Raw genomic sequence first — 16,141 nt, forward strand, 5'->3', positions numbered from 1 at the left:
TTGTGATTTTTGGATAGCACACATCCACACGCCATGATTTTCGATATATTTCCAGGACAAAAATTATGAAACCAATTTCATAATACGGAGTTGAAACAGGTTTTGGACAATACACCGTTCAGCCCTAACACACCTCATGATTTGCGATACATTGCCCGGTCAAAAACCATAAATCCGATTATCACGATATGGACTTCAAACCAGTTTTGGACGATATATTGATATATCGGCCAGTCCTATTCACAATCCACATGAAACCAAGGCTCCTAGAGGATCTTTTTTTGGATTTCTGTCAAAAACTGTCAAACAGATCTGTCTTTTTATGTGTAAGACTAAAAACCATCTGCTGGAAAGTCCCTAAGGCTGGTGTCACAAAGGCCCTGGGACACATTTGTGTAGGCAACATGATAACAGGGTGGGTCTACCTCCACTGGCCTTTCAGGGAATGTTTTCTTAGCTGCTGTGGCGTAAGCCTCGGTTTGTGCCACTGCACAAACAGAATTAGGCAGACAGAAGGCAGACGTCATGCCTATGAAGGAGACTGTCATCTAGTATGTATGGGAATGTCAAACAAAATTCCCAAATCAGAGCTTGCATGTGGAATGGATTAGCAGGATCTCATAATTGTGTACAAACATGCATAACCTTCTTTAACAGGAATTGGGCCCCTGTGGCCCTTCATCAGCCCCAGAAAACATGGACAATGTCACCTCTTTTTCTAGAAGAATAGCACTGATATTTCCCTATGTCACTGCAATATGTACAGTGGTACCTCGGGTTACAAGGGATGCGGGTGGTGCTGTGGGTCAAACCACAGAGCCTAGGACTTGCTGATCAGAAGGTCGGCGGTTTGAATCCCCGCGACGGGGTGAGCTCTTGTTGCTCGGTCCCTGCTCCTGTCAACCTAGCAGTTCGAAAGCACGTCAAAGTGCAAGTAGATAAATAGGTGGGAAGGTAAACAGCATTTCCGTGAGCTGCTCTGGTTCGCCAGAAGTGGCTTAGTCATGCTGGCCACATGACCCGTACGTTGTATGCCGGCTCCCTCCCAGTAAAGCGAGATGAGTGCCGCAACCCCAGAGTCGGTCACGACTGGACCTAATGGTCAGGGGTCCCTTTACCTTTACATATACCTCGGGTTACAGACGCTTCCGGTTAGAGACACTTTAGGTTACAGACTCTGCTAACCCAGAAACAGTGCCTCTGGTTAAGAACTTTGCTTCAGGATGAGAACAGAAATCGCGCGGCGGCAGCGGGAGGCCCCATTAGCTAAAGTGGTGCTTCAGGTTAAGAACAGTTTCAGGTTAAGAACAGACCTCCAGAACGAATTAAGTTCTTAACCTGAGGTACTACTGTACTTCACTCAGTGATGGGCTCACAAAGAAGGCCTCCTCACAGTGGCGGAGCTTCATGCTCCGGCACCGGGGGGTGGAGAGCAGGTGGGGGCAGGGTTGGCGCATGTCCTGGGGGCGTGGTGCGCCGCCTGCAGGGGTGTGGCAGCCACGATGGCACCCCACCGGGATTGTGCTTCCGGGGGTGGTGCGCTCCCCCCCACTCCTCTTCCTCCACCAGTGCCTCCTCAGATCTTAAGTCCAGGGTTAGCCCCCAGACGTGCTGCCTGAAACTAAGAATGATTCTGCTCCTCTCCCACCTCCCATACCAGGTAGGGAAGTTGGCCAGACTGGAAGCTGAATTTTAGAATCACAGCTGGAAGGGACATCAAGGATCATCTAGGCCAATCCCCTGCAATGCAAGAAACTCAGCTGAAGCATCCATGACAGATGGCCATCCATCCAACCTCTGTTTTAAAAACTCCATCTTTCGAGAGAGACCGTTCCACTGTCAAACAGCTCTTACTGTCAGAAAGTTCTTCCTGATGCCTAGTCAGAATCTCCTTTCTTGTAACTTGAAGCCATTAGTCCTCCGAAGCAGGAGAAAACAAGTTTGCACCATCTTCCATGGGACAGCCCTTTAGATATTTGGCTATCACAGCTCCTCTCAGTCTCCTGTTTCCCAGACTAAACATACCCAGTTCTCTTAACCGTTCCTCATAAGGCTTGGCTGAACAATCTTCCACTGCACCTGAGGGCAGCAGACTAGCTTAAGGGATGCAGGTGAGGCGGAATGACTGTGTGTGACACACACACTGCTCTGTTTGCTCATTGCCCTGCATCATCATCTACTTGAAGCAGCTGCCTCCTGCTACCTAATAGTAGAGCTGGCCGTACTGAAGGCAAGGGCTGGCACAAAATGGGAAAGGCACACCTTCAAGTATTTACATCTTTCCATAACACAGGGGTCCCCAAACTAAGGCCTGCGGGCCGGATAAGGCCTGAGGGACTCGTTTATCCGGCCTGCAGCAGCCCCCGCCACCCTCTCTTACCAGCGCTGCACTGCGCGGCTGCCCACTTCCGGGGTGGAGGAGTACCAGGAATAGCTTGTCCGCATGCCCAAGCATTATTTGTGCATGTGCAAGCGTTATTTGCTCATGCGCAAGAGTTGTTTCCGGTGCACATCCGGGTCAGAGGAGGCCCGTGCACATGCGCACAAGCTATTTCCAGTGCTCCTCCGACCCGCAAGTGCGCCGGAAATAGCGTGTGCGCACACGTATGGGCACGCGCTCCCCCGCCCTCCAGCCCGCCGTGCGATCGGCGCTGGAGATACCGGTCTGAGGCGCGGTGAGTTTGCTGACCCCTGCCATAATGGTTAGTTGACAGTCTCTGAGTTTTAATTTTATGTGTTTCTTATTGTGTTTATAGGGACGCGGGTAGCGCTGTGGGTAAAAGCCTCAGCGCCTAGGGCTTGCTGATCGAAAGGTTGGCGGTTCGAATCCCCGTGGCGGGGTGCGCTCCCGTTGCTCGGTCCCAGCGCCTGCCAACCTAGCAGTTCGAAAGCACTCCCAGGTGCAAGTAGATAAATAGGGACCATTTACTAGCGGGAAGGTAAACGGCGTTTCCGTGTGCGGCTCTGGCTCGCCAGAGCAGCGATGTCACGCTGGCCACCTGACCCAGAAGTGTCTCCGGACAGCGCTGGCCCCCGGCCTCTTGAGTGAGATGGGCGCACAACCCTAGAGTCTGTCAAGACTGGCCCGTACGGGCAGGGGTACCTTTACTTATTGTGTTTATATATTCCAAAACTATTTACTGTACTATTGTAAACTGCTGTGCATTTTTTGTAAAATCTATAGGAGCATATCATCTTTTTCATAAATAAATAAATGTGGGCTTTATAAATTAGCAGCAAAACCTTGAACTGGGCTCAGTATCATATTGATGTTAAAGCTATGGTTTTCCCAGTACTGATGTAAGGAAGTGAGAGCTGGACCATGAAGAAGGCTGATCGCTGAATAATTGATGCTTTTGAATTATGGTGCTGGAGGAGACTCTTGAGAGTCCCATGGACTGCAAGAAGATCAAACGCATCCATTCTGAAGGAAATCAGCCATGAGGGCTCACTGGAAGGACAGATCCTGAAGCTGAGGTTCCAATACTTTGGCCGCATCATGAGAAGAGAAGACTCCCTGGAATAGACCCTGATGTTGGGAAAGATGGAGGGCACAAGGAGAAGGGGATAACAGAGGATGAGATGGTTGGACAGTGTTCTCGAAGCTACTAACATGAGTTTGACCAAACTGCGGGAGGCAGCGGAAGACAGAAGTGCCCGGTGTGCTCTGGTCTATGGGGTCACGAACAGTCGGACACAACTAAACGACAACAACAGCATGTTGATAGCCAGGGCAGCCCCTGCAGGGTTGGTGTTAATTATGGCCCCAAAATGATACACCAGAGTGTGGAAACAGCACAACCACTCATTCCTCCTATGAACCACACAGGATAAAATCACGGTTTTCCCCTGCTTTAAGGAGACCTTATCTAGTGCCTTTGTGACACCAGCAGCTATTATTACACCAGTCTCCCACCTTTATCTCAAACCTAGCAACCAAGCAACCAACCAACCTCATATTAAGGAAAAAGCCAATGACTGAAAGACTTAACAGGAAGCAAAGCAAATACTACAGCTTCCTGACCACATACATGGTTTCTGCCATTTTCCAGACATTTCACTAATTTATTCGTATTGCGGAACACACGGCTTTGGTGCGGAACTGTTCGCTGGCTTAAGACTGAAAGGCAGCAGCCGAGGTAATAAGCAAGCCGTCTCCGATTTCAGGAAAATCTGCTGATTGCAACACTAGCAGAATTGGGGTGGGGAATCAGCACACCATCACATTGTTTTGTTTCTAGGAATCACAGAGGGTTTTATTTCTAATCTCCAGGAAGAAATCAGAGGCCTCTTGCCCAGCCATGGATTTGCTGGGCATAGAAAGATAAACAGGAAGCATCTCAAAAGAAAGAAGAAGCTATGGTTACACAGCTTTCTCTGCAGAGTAGGCATGCCATGTTCTGTCTACAGGGGAGTTGCAACTGATCTGCAGGCAGAGTTTCACTTTCAGAAGAGAATATTCCAGTTTTGGGGCTCGGGGCTAGATGCTCAAGTAAATCCGTGTTTACTGCTGGAAACATCTGCTGCCCATATAATTCTCCTTTCTCTTGCTGTAACATCTGGTTGGTCAAAGAAATGATAATGACAGCACTGTGTAGCAAGTTTCCCTGACCCCCCCCAAATACTGTATTTTTCGCTCCGTAAGACGCACCTGACCATAAGACGCACTTAGTTTTTAGAGGAGGAAAGAGGGAAAGCCCTGGTTTTTTGAGGATCAGTTCACAGTTGTGCAACTTCTTTTGCAAAGGGGAAAAGCCCCGGTTTTTTGAGGATCAGCACAAAGTTGTTGAGCTTACTTTGCAAAAGGAAAAAATCCTGTTTTTATGGGGTTCAACCCACAGTTCTGCAGGTACTTTAGGAAAGGAAAGGGAGCCGTTTCTACAGTTTTCACACAGATACGGTGGTACCTCTGGATGTGAACAGAATCCGTTCCGGAGCCCTGTTTGCATCCTGAAGCGAATGTAACCCGCGTCTTCGCGTGTGCGGGTCGCGATTCAGCGCTTCCGCGCATGCGCATGACATTTTGAGCGTCAGCGCATGCGCGAGCGGCAAAACCAGGAAGTAACACGCTCCATTACTTCTGAATCGCTGCGGAGCGCAACCCGGAAATGCTTAACCTGAAGCTACTTCAACCCAAGGTGTGACTGTAATCTAATCAGCTAGTCACATGTCGCTGGGTAAACAAACAGCCTCCGTCTGCAGAACATTCAACAATGAAGGCCTGGGCAAGGGGTTGGGGCCAGAAAGCGAGCCAGTGATCGACCACACATTCGCTCCATAAGACGCACAGACATTTCCCCTTGCTTTTTAGGAGGAAAAAAGTGCGCCTTATGGAGCGAAAAATACAGTAATTGGCTCAGGCTAGGTGAGGTGGGGAGGGCAGAGGGAACGGATGATGTGCAGAAGTAGCAGGGGCAAGGGGTGCTTTACCCTTCCTCCACCACCACCTTCCCCCCTCCTCAACACAGCAGCTCTCCACTAGCTGTTTCCCCTCCCGAAGTGTTCCAGATACACACTTCCCTTGCAAACACTTTGGGAGGGCAAAGGAAAGCAGCTGGGGAAAAGTAGTGGGTGGAGGAAGGGCTAAGCACCTCCTCTTCACTGCTGCATCTCCTCTTCTAAATGCTCCCTCCCAAAGCTGTTTTACCTGGGCCTGGCCTTTCCCAACTTGGTGCCCTCCTAATGTTCATCTCTTGACCGCTGGCCATGCTGAGTGGAGCTGATGGGAGTTGGAATCCAACACCTGGAAGGCACCAGGATGATGATGATGATGATTATTATTATTATTATTTGTACCCTGCCCATCTGGCTGGGTTTCCCCAGCCACTCTGGGCGGCTTCCAACAAAGCTTAAAATGTCACACATTAAAAACTTCCCTGAACAGGGCTGCCTTCAGATGTCTTCTGAATGTCAGATAGTTGTTTATGTCTTTGACACCTAGTGGGAGGGCGTTCCACAGGGCGGGCGCCACTACCGAAAAGGCCCTCTGCCTGGTTCCCTATAGCTTTGCTTCTCGCAGTGAGGGAACCGCCAGAAGGCCTTCAGCGCTGGACCTCAGTGTCCGGGCTGAACGATGGGGGTGGAGACGCTCCTTCAGGTATACTGGACCAAGGCCGTTTAGGGCTTTAAAGGTCAGCACCAGCACTTTGAATTGTACTCGGAAACGTACTGGGAGCCAATGTAGGTCTTTCAAGACCGGTGTTATGTGGTCTCGGCGGCCACCCCCAGTCACCAGTCTAGCTGCCGCATTCTGGATTAGTTGTAGTTTCCGGGCCACCTTCAAAGGTAGCCCCATGTAGAGCACATTGCAGTAGTCCAAGCGGGAGATAACTAGAGCATGCACTACTCTGGCGAGACAGTCTGCGGACAGGAAGGTTCTCATCCTGCGTACCAGATGGAGCTGGTAGACAGCTGCCCTGGACACAGAATTGACCTGTGCCTCCATGGACAGCTGTGAGTCCAAAATGACTCCCAGGTTGCGCACTTGGTCCTTCAGGGGTACAGTTACCCCATTCAGGACCAGGGAGTCCTCCACACCAGCCCGCCCCCTGTCCCCCAAGAACAGTACTGCTGTCTTGTAAGGATTCAACCGCAATCCATTTGCCGCCATCCATCCTCCAACCACCTCTAGGAACTCCAGGAGGGGGAAGGCAGGGGGAAAAGCAACCATCTGGATGTTGTTACTCACTTTTGCAATGCATGTCAGGAATATTTTCAACGTGTCTTCAAGCCACAGCCCCCTGAAGATCTGCCGCCAGTCGAAGATGACAGTAGTTGGGCAAAGTGGACAAATAGCCTGACTTGAGTCATATTCACACAATACATGTCAAGTATTCTTATACTACTTTGGGAGTAATGGCTCCCCTCACGGAACCCTGGGAACTGTAGTTTAAGGGTGCTGGGAACTACAGCTCTGTGAAGAATCTTCTAACAACTTCTTCAAAGGAGCTCAGAGTGGCAAATGTAATTTCCCTGCTGCGTCCTCCTAAGAGCCCTGTAAGGTTGTCCAGGCTGAGAGTGAGAGACTGGCTCAAGGGCACTGAGCAAGCAGCGTGGGAGAGATTATGGACAACAGGATTAAAATTTACAGCATGTTATACTCTGAAGGAGAATGATATGAAAATGGTGTATTGTTGGTATTTAACTCCTAGCAAATTAGCTAAGATGTACAAATCAAAGTCTAAAATGTGCTGGAAACGTAAAGAAAAAGAGGGTACTTTTATCACATGTGGTGGTCATGTAAGATGATAAAAGACTTCTGGGAAATGATATATAACGAACTAAAGAAAATGTTGAAAATAACTTTTCCTAAGCGAACCAGAAGCTTTTCTTTTAGGTAATACAGGACCAGAGATCCCAAAGGACCAGACGAAACTATTTATGTACGCGACCATGGCTGTGCAGACTCTCTTAGCCCAGAAATGGAAAGATGGTACAACTCCGACCAAAAAAAGAGTGGCAGAGAAAATTGATGAACTATGCTGAGATGGCAAATCTTACAGGAATAACTAGAAACCAGGAAGAGGAGGTCTTTAATAAAGAATGGGGAAAGTTTATAATTTATCTGAAAAGCTATTGTAAACAACTACATACACTGGTAGGATTGAGAGAAAACTTGTAGTAAAAATTTGATCTATGGATTGATAAAGGATTTATAAAATCAGAGTTATGACAGAGATGCGGAGGGGGAAATCATTACATTAAGATCCACAATGGGGTGGGGGAAGGAAGTCAGAAAAGATTATATGCTTATGTTTTTAATTCATTTGTTTATGTAAAATAGAAAATGCAAAAATAAAATTGATTTTCTAAAAAATAAAGGGCACTGAGCAACCTTTGTAGCTGGGTAAAACTAACCAGTTTGTAGCACAAATTTGTAGGGTTTCCTTCTCCCTCAAACTGGAATCCTTCCTGCTGTTCCTCAAAATACTGCTTTGAATCTAGACTGATCCTAGATCCTGCTGTCTGCAAGGGTGAGTGTAGTTACCTGATACATGCTTGAAAACCGAATGAAGTGGTGATGGAGATTTTGGAGATCTTGTTAAGGGTGCTGGGAATTTTAGCTCTGTGAGAGGTAAACTAAAGTTCCCGGGATTCTTTGGAAGGAAGCCATGCACTTTAAATTTGCTTTAAATGAACAGGCTGGTTGTGACCTGGTACAGGTAGTGCAAACCAAACCTTGCCTCACTTCAAAACCAGCAAAGGATTGGTTATTTTCAGATGTTTTAAATACATGTGCAATGAATGAAAGTTGGGGGGGCGGCAGGCCCCACCCTGACCAACATATGTGTTAATTGTGCACACATTGGAATGTCTGAAAAAGGATCTAGTCAGAATGTAAAGAAAATGCTGAATGCTGGGATTTAAGGGAATCTAAAGCTCACCCTAGCTTGAATCTTTGCATAGGCATGACTGTCTGAGCAAAAAAATCATTACTTGTCAGCTCTAGTTCCTCATCTGTAAAATGGGGAGATGAATAACCAAGTTGTCACAAAACAAATAGAATAAAACTGTAAATAATTTTGCCGAATCTAAAGTACCACAGAAAGAGGCATGGGCCTCTGAGTCACAGAGGTTAAGCAGATGTCATCTGTCAGAAGGGTAATAGTGCAACCCTATGCATGGTTAAAGGTAAAGGGACCCCTGACCGTTAGGTCCAATCGTGAATGACTCTGGGGTTGCAGCGCTCATCTCGCTTTATTGGCCAAGGGAGCCGGAGTACAACTTCCGGGTCATGTGGCCAGCATGACTAAGCCGCTTCTGGCGAACCAAAGCAGCGCACAGAAATGCCGTTTACCTTCCCGCCAGAGCGGTACCTATTTATCTACTTGCACTTTGACGTGCTTTTGAACTGCTAGGTTGGCAGGAGTAGTGACCGAGCAACGGGAGCTCACCCCGTTGCAGGGAATCGAACCGCCGACCTTCTGATCAGCAAGCCCTAGGCTCAGTTGTTTAGACCACAGTGCCACCCGCGTCCCTGGTTACTCAGAGGTAAATCCCACTGCAGTCAATGAGACCTACTGCCTAGTGAGTGTTGATGGGATTGTAGCATAGTTAGGCCTATTAACGGGCTATGTACCTTGTTGGTGTACTTCAAGCACCATCTCTATACGGTACAAAAACACATAGGTAAGCCATTTAACAGGGTTGCAGGTGGCGCTGTGGGTTAAACCACAGAGCCAGATCAGAAGGTGGGTGGTTCGAATCCCCACGACGGGGTGAGCTCCCATTGCTCGGTCCCTGCTCCTGCCAGCATAGCAGTTTGAAAACACGAAGTACAAGTAGATAAATAAGTACTGCTCTGGTGGGAAGGTAAACGGCGTTTCCGTGTTCTGCTCTGGTTTGCCAGAAGCGGCTTAGTCATGCTGACCACATGACCTGGAAGCTGTATGCCAGCTCCCTCGACCAGTAAAGCGAGATGAGCACCGCAACCCCAGAGTCAGCCACGACTGGACCTAATGGTCAGGGGTCCCTTTACCTTTTTAAAGCCATTAATACATTACATTTGCTACATGCAGCGCAGCAAAATATTTTAAGTGTGCATCTAGATATGAAGTGTGAGTGTGCCAAATGAAAGGCTCTGAAGGCCAAGCCACTAGGTGGCTCACCTGTGTGCCTCTACCTGTTGCGGACTATTGTTGTTTAGTCGTTTAGTCGTGTCTGACTCTTCATGACCCCATGGACCAGAGCACACCAGGCACTTCTGTCTTCCACTGCCTCCCGCAGTTTGGTTAGACTCATGCTGGTAGCTTCAACAACACTGTCCAACCATCTCATCCTCTGTCGTCCCCTTCTCCTTGTGCCCTCCATCTTTCCCAACATCAGGGTCTTTTCCAGGGAGTCTTCTCTTCTCATGACGTGGCCAAAGTATTGGAGCCTCAGCTTCACGATCTGTCCTTCCAGTGAGCACTCAGGGCTGATTTCCTTCAGAATGGAGAGGTTTGATCTTCTTGCAGTCCATGGGACTCTCAAGAGTCTCCTTCAGCACCATAATTCAAAAGCATCAATTCTTTGGCGATCAGCCTTCTTTATGGTCCAGCTCTCACTTCCATACATCACTACTGGGAAAACCATAGTTTAACTATACGGATCTTTGTTGGCAAGGTGATGTCTCTACTTTTTAAGATGCTGTCTAGGTTTGCCATTGCTTTCCTCCCAAGAAGCAGGCGTCCCCATCATCTCCCTGACCATTGGCCATGTTGTCTGGGGCTGACGGTTGTTGGGTGTCCAACAACACCTGGAGGGAGACAGGTTCGCCATCCCTGAATCGGAACATCTGTAGGGATGCTCCCATGTGTGCAACTGTATGTTCAGACAACTCTGCATAAGCTCAGGAACGCTGATCAAAAGATAGTGCTCCTGATCCCATGCAGACAGCTGTAGTAGAGTCGGGGACTCCCTACCGAACGCACACAGGCTGAGCAAGGACCCTGCTGCCACCATAGTGCAGCCTGCCCCCTGCCTGTAAGCAAATTTATACCCTAAAAACACATGCAAAGAGCTGAAGTATGTGAAACAGCCTTTCCATGCTGGCAACTCGCTAGATTGCATTCTTAAGGTAGTGTGGCATCGTGGTTAGAGTGTTGGACTGTGACCTAGGAGACCAGGGTTCGAATACCCAACTCAACCATGAAGCTCACTAGGTGATCCTAATCTATTTCACAGGGTTGTCGTGAGGGTGAAATGGGGAGCAGGAGGAGGAGAAGGAACAAGCTTGTTTTCTCCTGCTCTGGAGGGTAGGAGAAACAATAGCTTCAAGTTACAAGAAAGGAAATTCCGATTAAACATCAGGGAAAACTGACTGACAGTGAGAGCTGTTTGACAGTGGAACTGTCTCCCTCAGGAGGTTGTGGGCTCTCCTTCCTTGGGGGTTTTTAAGCAGAGGTTGGATGGCCATCTGCCATGGATGCTTTAGCTGAGTTTCCTGCATTGCAAGGGGTTGGACTAGATGACCCTTGATGCCCCTTCCAACTCTACAATTCTTTGATTCTATGATTCCATGTATAGCACTTTGAGCTCCTCAGAAGATAAGGTTGGCATATAAAGGAAACAAACAAAAATAACTAACAAAAATAACAGCAAACCCTTTGTCCTCAGATGTTCACCACCACCAATACCACTCAGGTCTTACTAATACAGTGGTACCTCAGATTACATACGCTTCAGGTTACAGACTCCGCTAACCCAGAAATAGTGCTTCAGGTTAAGAATTTTGCTTCAGGATGAGAACAGAAATCGTGCTCCGGCGGCGTGGCAGCAGCAAGAAGCCCCATTAGCTAAAGTGGTTGGTGCTTCAGGTTAAGAACAGTTTCAGGTTAAGAACGGACCTCCGGAATGAATTAAGTACTTAACCCGGGTACCACTGTACAGTGGTACCTCGGGTAACAGACGCTTCAGGTTACATACGCTTCAGGTTACAGACTCCGCTAACCCAGAAATAGTACCTCGGGTTAAGAATTTTGCTTCAGGATGAGAAGAGAAATGGCGGCACGGCAGCAGCGGGAGGCCCCATTAGCTAAAATGGTACCTCAGGTTAAGAACAGTTTCAGGTTAAGAACGGATCTCTGGAACGAATTAAGTTCTTAACCTGAGGTACCACTGTACACCTTTTGCTGCTACTCCTTCTTACACACACACACACACACACACACACACACACGGCAGGCAGCAGTCTCTCTCTCCCCCACCCCAGCCCGCCCCACTTCATCCCCCTCTGTTCCACTTTCCCTCTATAGGGATCTTTGCAGTCTCACCTGGAACTTGCCTTGCGGGGGGCGTTAAAAAATGTTATAAAACAAGCCCCAACTCCCCTGACTGCCAAGAACAAACGCATTCCCTGCCGGCCACGCCCCATGCAGCTGCTCACACAGCCGCAGCCAGATGCAGTTTCAAAGGGTGAGCTCAGACCTCCCAAGGAGTAGCTGTCAGGGCTTGCATGCGGCTTCACTGATTGATTGGGACGGCGGGGGGGGGGAGGGGGGGGAGAAGACAGAATAACTGTTCCACCCCTTTGCTGAGAGTCAGCAACCCACACGCTTGTTGCCATTGCCAGCATCGTCGGCACAGGCCAGCCTTGTCCACAGAACCTTGCAAAACATTCCACCCGATGGCTTTCTATACACTGTGCATTTAAAGCACCCAGCCACCAGAATCCTGGGAACTGTTGTTCACAGAGGTGGCCCTTCCAGCACTCTTCACAAATTCTGGGAATAATAATAATAATAATAATAATAATAATAATAATAATAATAATAATAATAATTTTAAAAAAATTATTTATACCCTGTCCATCTGGCTGGGCTTCCCCAGCCACTCTGGGCGGCTTCCAACAAAATATTAAAATACAGTAACACATCAAACATTAAAAGCTTCCCTAAACAGGACTGCAAAGCAATGACAAACCTAGACTGCATCTGAAAAAGCAGAGACATCACCTTGCCAACAAAGGTCCCTATAGTTAAAGCTATGGTTTTCCCAGTAGTGATGTATGGAAGTGAGAGCTGGACCAGAAAGAAGGCTGATCGCTGAAGAATTGATGCTTTTGAATTATGGTGCTGGAGGAGACTCTTGAGAGTCCCATGGACTGCAAGAAGATCAAACCTCTCCATTCTGAAGGAAATCAGCCCTGAGTGCTCACTGGAAGGACAGATCGTGAAGCTGAGGCTCCAATACTTTGGCCACCTCATGAGAAGAGAAGACTCCCTGGAAAAGACCCTGATGTTGGGAAAGATGGAGGGCACAAGGAGAAGGGGACGACAGAGGACGAGATGGTTAGACAGTGTTCTGGAAGCTACTAGCATGAGTTTGACCAAACTGCGGGAGGCAGTGGAAGACAGGAGTGCCTGGCGTGCTCTGGTCCATGGTGTCACGAAGAGTCGGACACGACTAAATGACTAAACAACAACAGCAACGAACAGGACTGCCTTCAGATGTCTTCTAAAAGTCTGGTAGTTGTTGTTCTCTTTGACATCTGGTGGGAGGGCATTCCACAGGGCAGGTGCCACTGCCGAGAAGGCCCTCTGCCTGGTTCCCTCTAACTTGGCTTCTCACAGGGAGGGAACCGCCAGAAGCCCTTCGGCGCTGGACCTCAGTGTCCGGGTAGAAAGATGGGGGTGGAGAATATATGGTATATAACTTATGGGCTAGAGAATAAAGTACCCAGAATCCTCTGCAGTGCACCTCCATGACCTCAGTTCCTCAGTGGATAGAAAGTTTGAAAACCTCTCTCGACCGAGTCTTTATAAGGGAGATGGGTCTCACTGGCTTGCATGTGAAGAAAAGTGGTGATGAGAGCCAGGATTTATGCCCAGCTTAGAAGAAATAAGTACAGTAGACGAGAGGATAGGTACACACATATGGCCCAACAGCGACTCAAGATTCCTGATCCTCTGCTGCCACTCATCAGTTTTCTAGCAGTGAGCTAAACAGCTGAAGATCAAAGGATAGGCTAGCTTTTCCCAAACAACTATGTTTTTGTCGCTTTCCCTCCCACTCAGAATGCAAACTATAGGACAAAAAATTGAGAAAGAGGGAAAGGATTTGCTGAATTAGCTAATTTGAACTAGAATACAAAAAAGGGAGGTGTGAGGAAGTCGAGGAAACAAGTAAATGAAAGATAAAGATATGGAAATTGGATGTGTTTTTAAATGTTTTGGCTTTTTTCTTGTTTTGATGTATTGTTTTTTCTTTTTATTTTCGATGTATTGTATGTTTAAAAAAAAAATTTTTTCTCTTATACTTTCTTTTTGTAACTATAAAACTTCTAATAAATATCATTTTAAAAAAGAAAAGAATGCAAACTGTTTATTTAATTATGTAAAACTGACTTTTTAACAACCCAGCAGGCATAAATTAAGCAAACGAGGCTTTCCTAGCTGCTCTAGCTCAGGGCCAGAAAATGCTTCTCTTACTTAAACGTTTACGCCACAGGCTGCTGTTAAAGGCGCAGGAGCAGGAGCGATAAAATAAGGTGGCAACCCTGTTCCCCCTGCCCTCAGCAACACCGCTTGTTCCTTCAAACACTCCAAGGAAAGCTGCAGCCAACCATCATTATCATAATTAGGGCTGGGCGATATCAGGTTTTCAGCATTGTGATATATCGATATATCACTATGCCTGAAATAAGGACGGAACTATGTAGAGGCGAACACCATCATGTTTATTTGTATGTAAACTTTCCATGGCATCCTGGCCTAAACAGCTTACAGTAAAGTACAATAGTAAGATATAAAAGCATGCAAATAAACGCCGCATTTCCAAGGGAATAATTAATTCATTCAATTCAGAACAAACAACAGCATTTCAGTAGACCTCACCAAGCCATCTCATATTGAAAAATTGTGGAGGGCAATCCACAAACAACCCATAGGAAACCCTAGCAATAAAAATACTGTGGAATCCAGATTAAAAGGTAAAGGTACCCCTGCCCGTACGGGCCAGTCTTGACAGACTCTAGGGTTGTGCGCCCATCTCACTCAAGAGGCCGGGGGCCAGCGCTGTCCGGAGACACTTCCGGGTCACGTGGCCAGCGTGACATCGCTGCTCTAGCGATTAACTGCATATATATAAGACAAACTAAGAGTGCAAGCCTAATGCCCTGATCTTTGCTGCTGCCGAGACTTGGGATCTATTGAGGAGGTAGGTGTCAGGGACTGGCTAGAAATACCGTACCTCAGCAGCACCAAATGTATATTGAAATGGTGCAGTCCAGCAAAAGTTCACCTCTCACTTCTGCTGCTCTGCAGAAGCCTGGACCATAGAGGATGAAAGACTGGCGTAACAAGACAAACGCACCAGGGATTAAAGGTGAACAGAAGGACAGGTAAATCAAATCGCCATTAGGACAATAAGCAGGATGGCAACAGTATACGTAGCAGTGATTATGGGCATTCTTCGCTTCAAAGGGCACACTATGTGTCAGATTTAATGGTGGTGTATGTTTGTGCAGAGAGCCTAGGACTTGCTGATCAGAAGGTCGGCAGTTCAAATCCCTGTGACGGTGTGAGCTCCCGTTGCTCGGTCCCTGCTCCTGCCCACCTAGCAGTTCGAAAGCATGTCAAAGTGCAAGTAGATAAAGAGGTACCGCTCCGCCGGGAAGGTAAACGGCGTTTCCGTGCACTGCTCTGGTTCGCCAGAAGCGGCTTAGTCATGCTGGCCACATGACCCGGAAGCTGTACGACGGTTCCCTCGGCCAATAAAGCGAGATGGGCGCCGCAACCCCAGAGTCAGTCACGACTGGACCTAATGGTCAGGAGTCCCTTTTCCTCTTTATGTTTGTGCATGGACTTGCACTATGTTCACATGAGCAGTATCAGCAGTTTAATAACCACTCAACATGACTGATTTCCTTCTCACAAGCAGAAAATTCACATGACAAACTGAGATTTCAGCATGCAATTGCAAACAACCTCAAAGTGGGTGGGGCAGTGGTCTGCTGAATCACACAAGCTGTGTTGTCAAACCTCTTCACCGCAACCACACTTGAATTTAGGTCGATGAGAAACATCAACCCGGAGGAAAACTAAGCAGCTGGCTCCATTTCTATCTTGTCTGATTCTTAAGAGCAAAGAACATGAGGTGCCCTCCATGCTGGGTATTTCTGCTGCACATGCCCCTTTGAAATGTGCAACTGCGCCTCTTGCATGCTCAATGCATTTCAATGGTCTTTGCGCCGGAAAACTGGCCAGAACTGCTCTCCATTATCAAAAACAGTGTACCAGGCCAGATCATAGCTGTCAACTTACAGATTTGAAAATAAGGGACCAGCAGCCTCGAAAATAAGGGATCAGCAGCCAAAATAAGGGATTTTCTGGGCGCAGGTATGTTCGACTTCTGAGCCCCTCCGAGCCAAAGGCAGAAAGCCCAGCCAGCAGCCAAATGAAGCCTCAAGCGGTGGTTCCCACAGCGCAGCAACCCCGCAAAGGGGATGCGGCAAGGAAAACCACCGTCTCCTCTCCGCTGGGAAGCGCTGAGCAAAGGCGAGTCCTCAGGCAACGCAGCTGATTGCACAAGGCATGCAAGCTCCACCCCCCAGTCGTTCTTAGACTCCTTATTAGGTGAGCAACGCAGCCAAGCAACACAGTTGGAGCCTCCCTCCTCCCTGGCCGGCAGGGAGGGAGGGAGAGGAGCTGCTTCCTTTGAA

At 47.9% G+C, this 16,141-nt stretch overlaps 1 protein-coding gene and 1 long non-coding RNA gene across 2 annotated transcripts in view; one reads left to right on the forward strand and one right to left on the reverse strand.

Annotated features, from left to right (window-relative positions):
- CSAD (cysteine sulfinic acid decarboxylase) overlaps window positions 1-16,141 on the reverse strand; it is a 742,174-nt gene that overhangs the window by 267,344 nt on the left and 458,689 nt on the right. The window lies entirely within an intron of this gene.
- On the forward strand, window positions 3,780-4,517 carry LOC310671748. Its single transcript, XR_014508145.1, has 2 exons — window positions 3,780-4,139; window positions 4,274-4,517. It is a non-coding gene; the product is annotated as an uncharacterized lncRNA (long non-coding RNA).

Source organism: Podarcis tiliguerta (genome assembly GCF_965153285.1).
Source record: "Podarcis tiliguerta genome assembly, chromosome: 2".
NCBI lineage: Eukaryota > Metazoa > Chordata > Lepidosauria > Squamata > Lacertidae > Podarcis > Podarcis tiliguerta.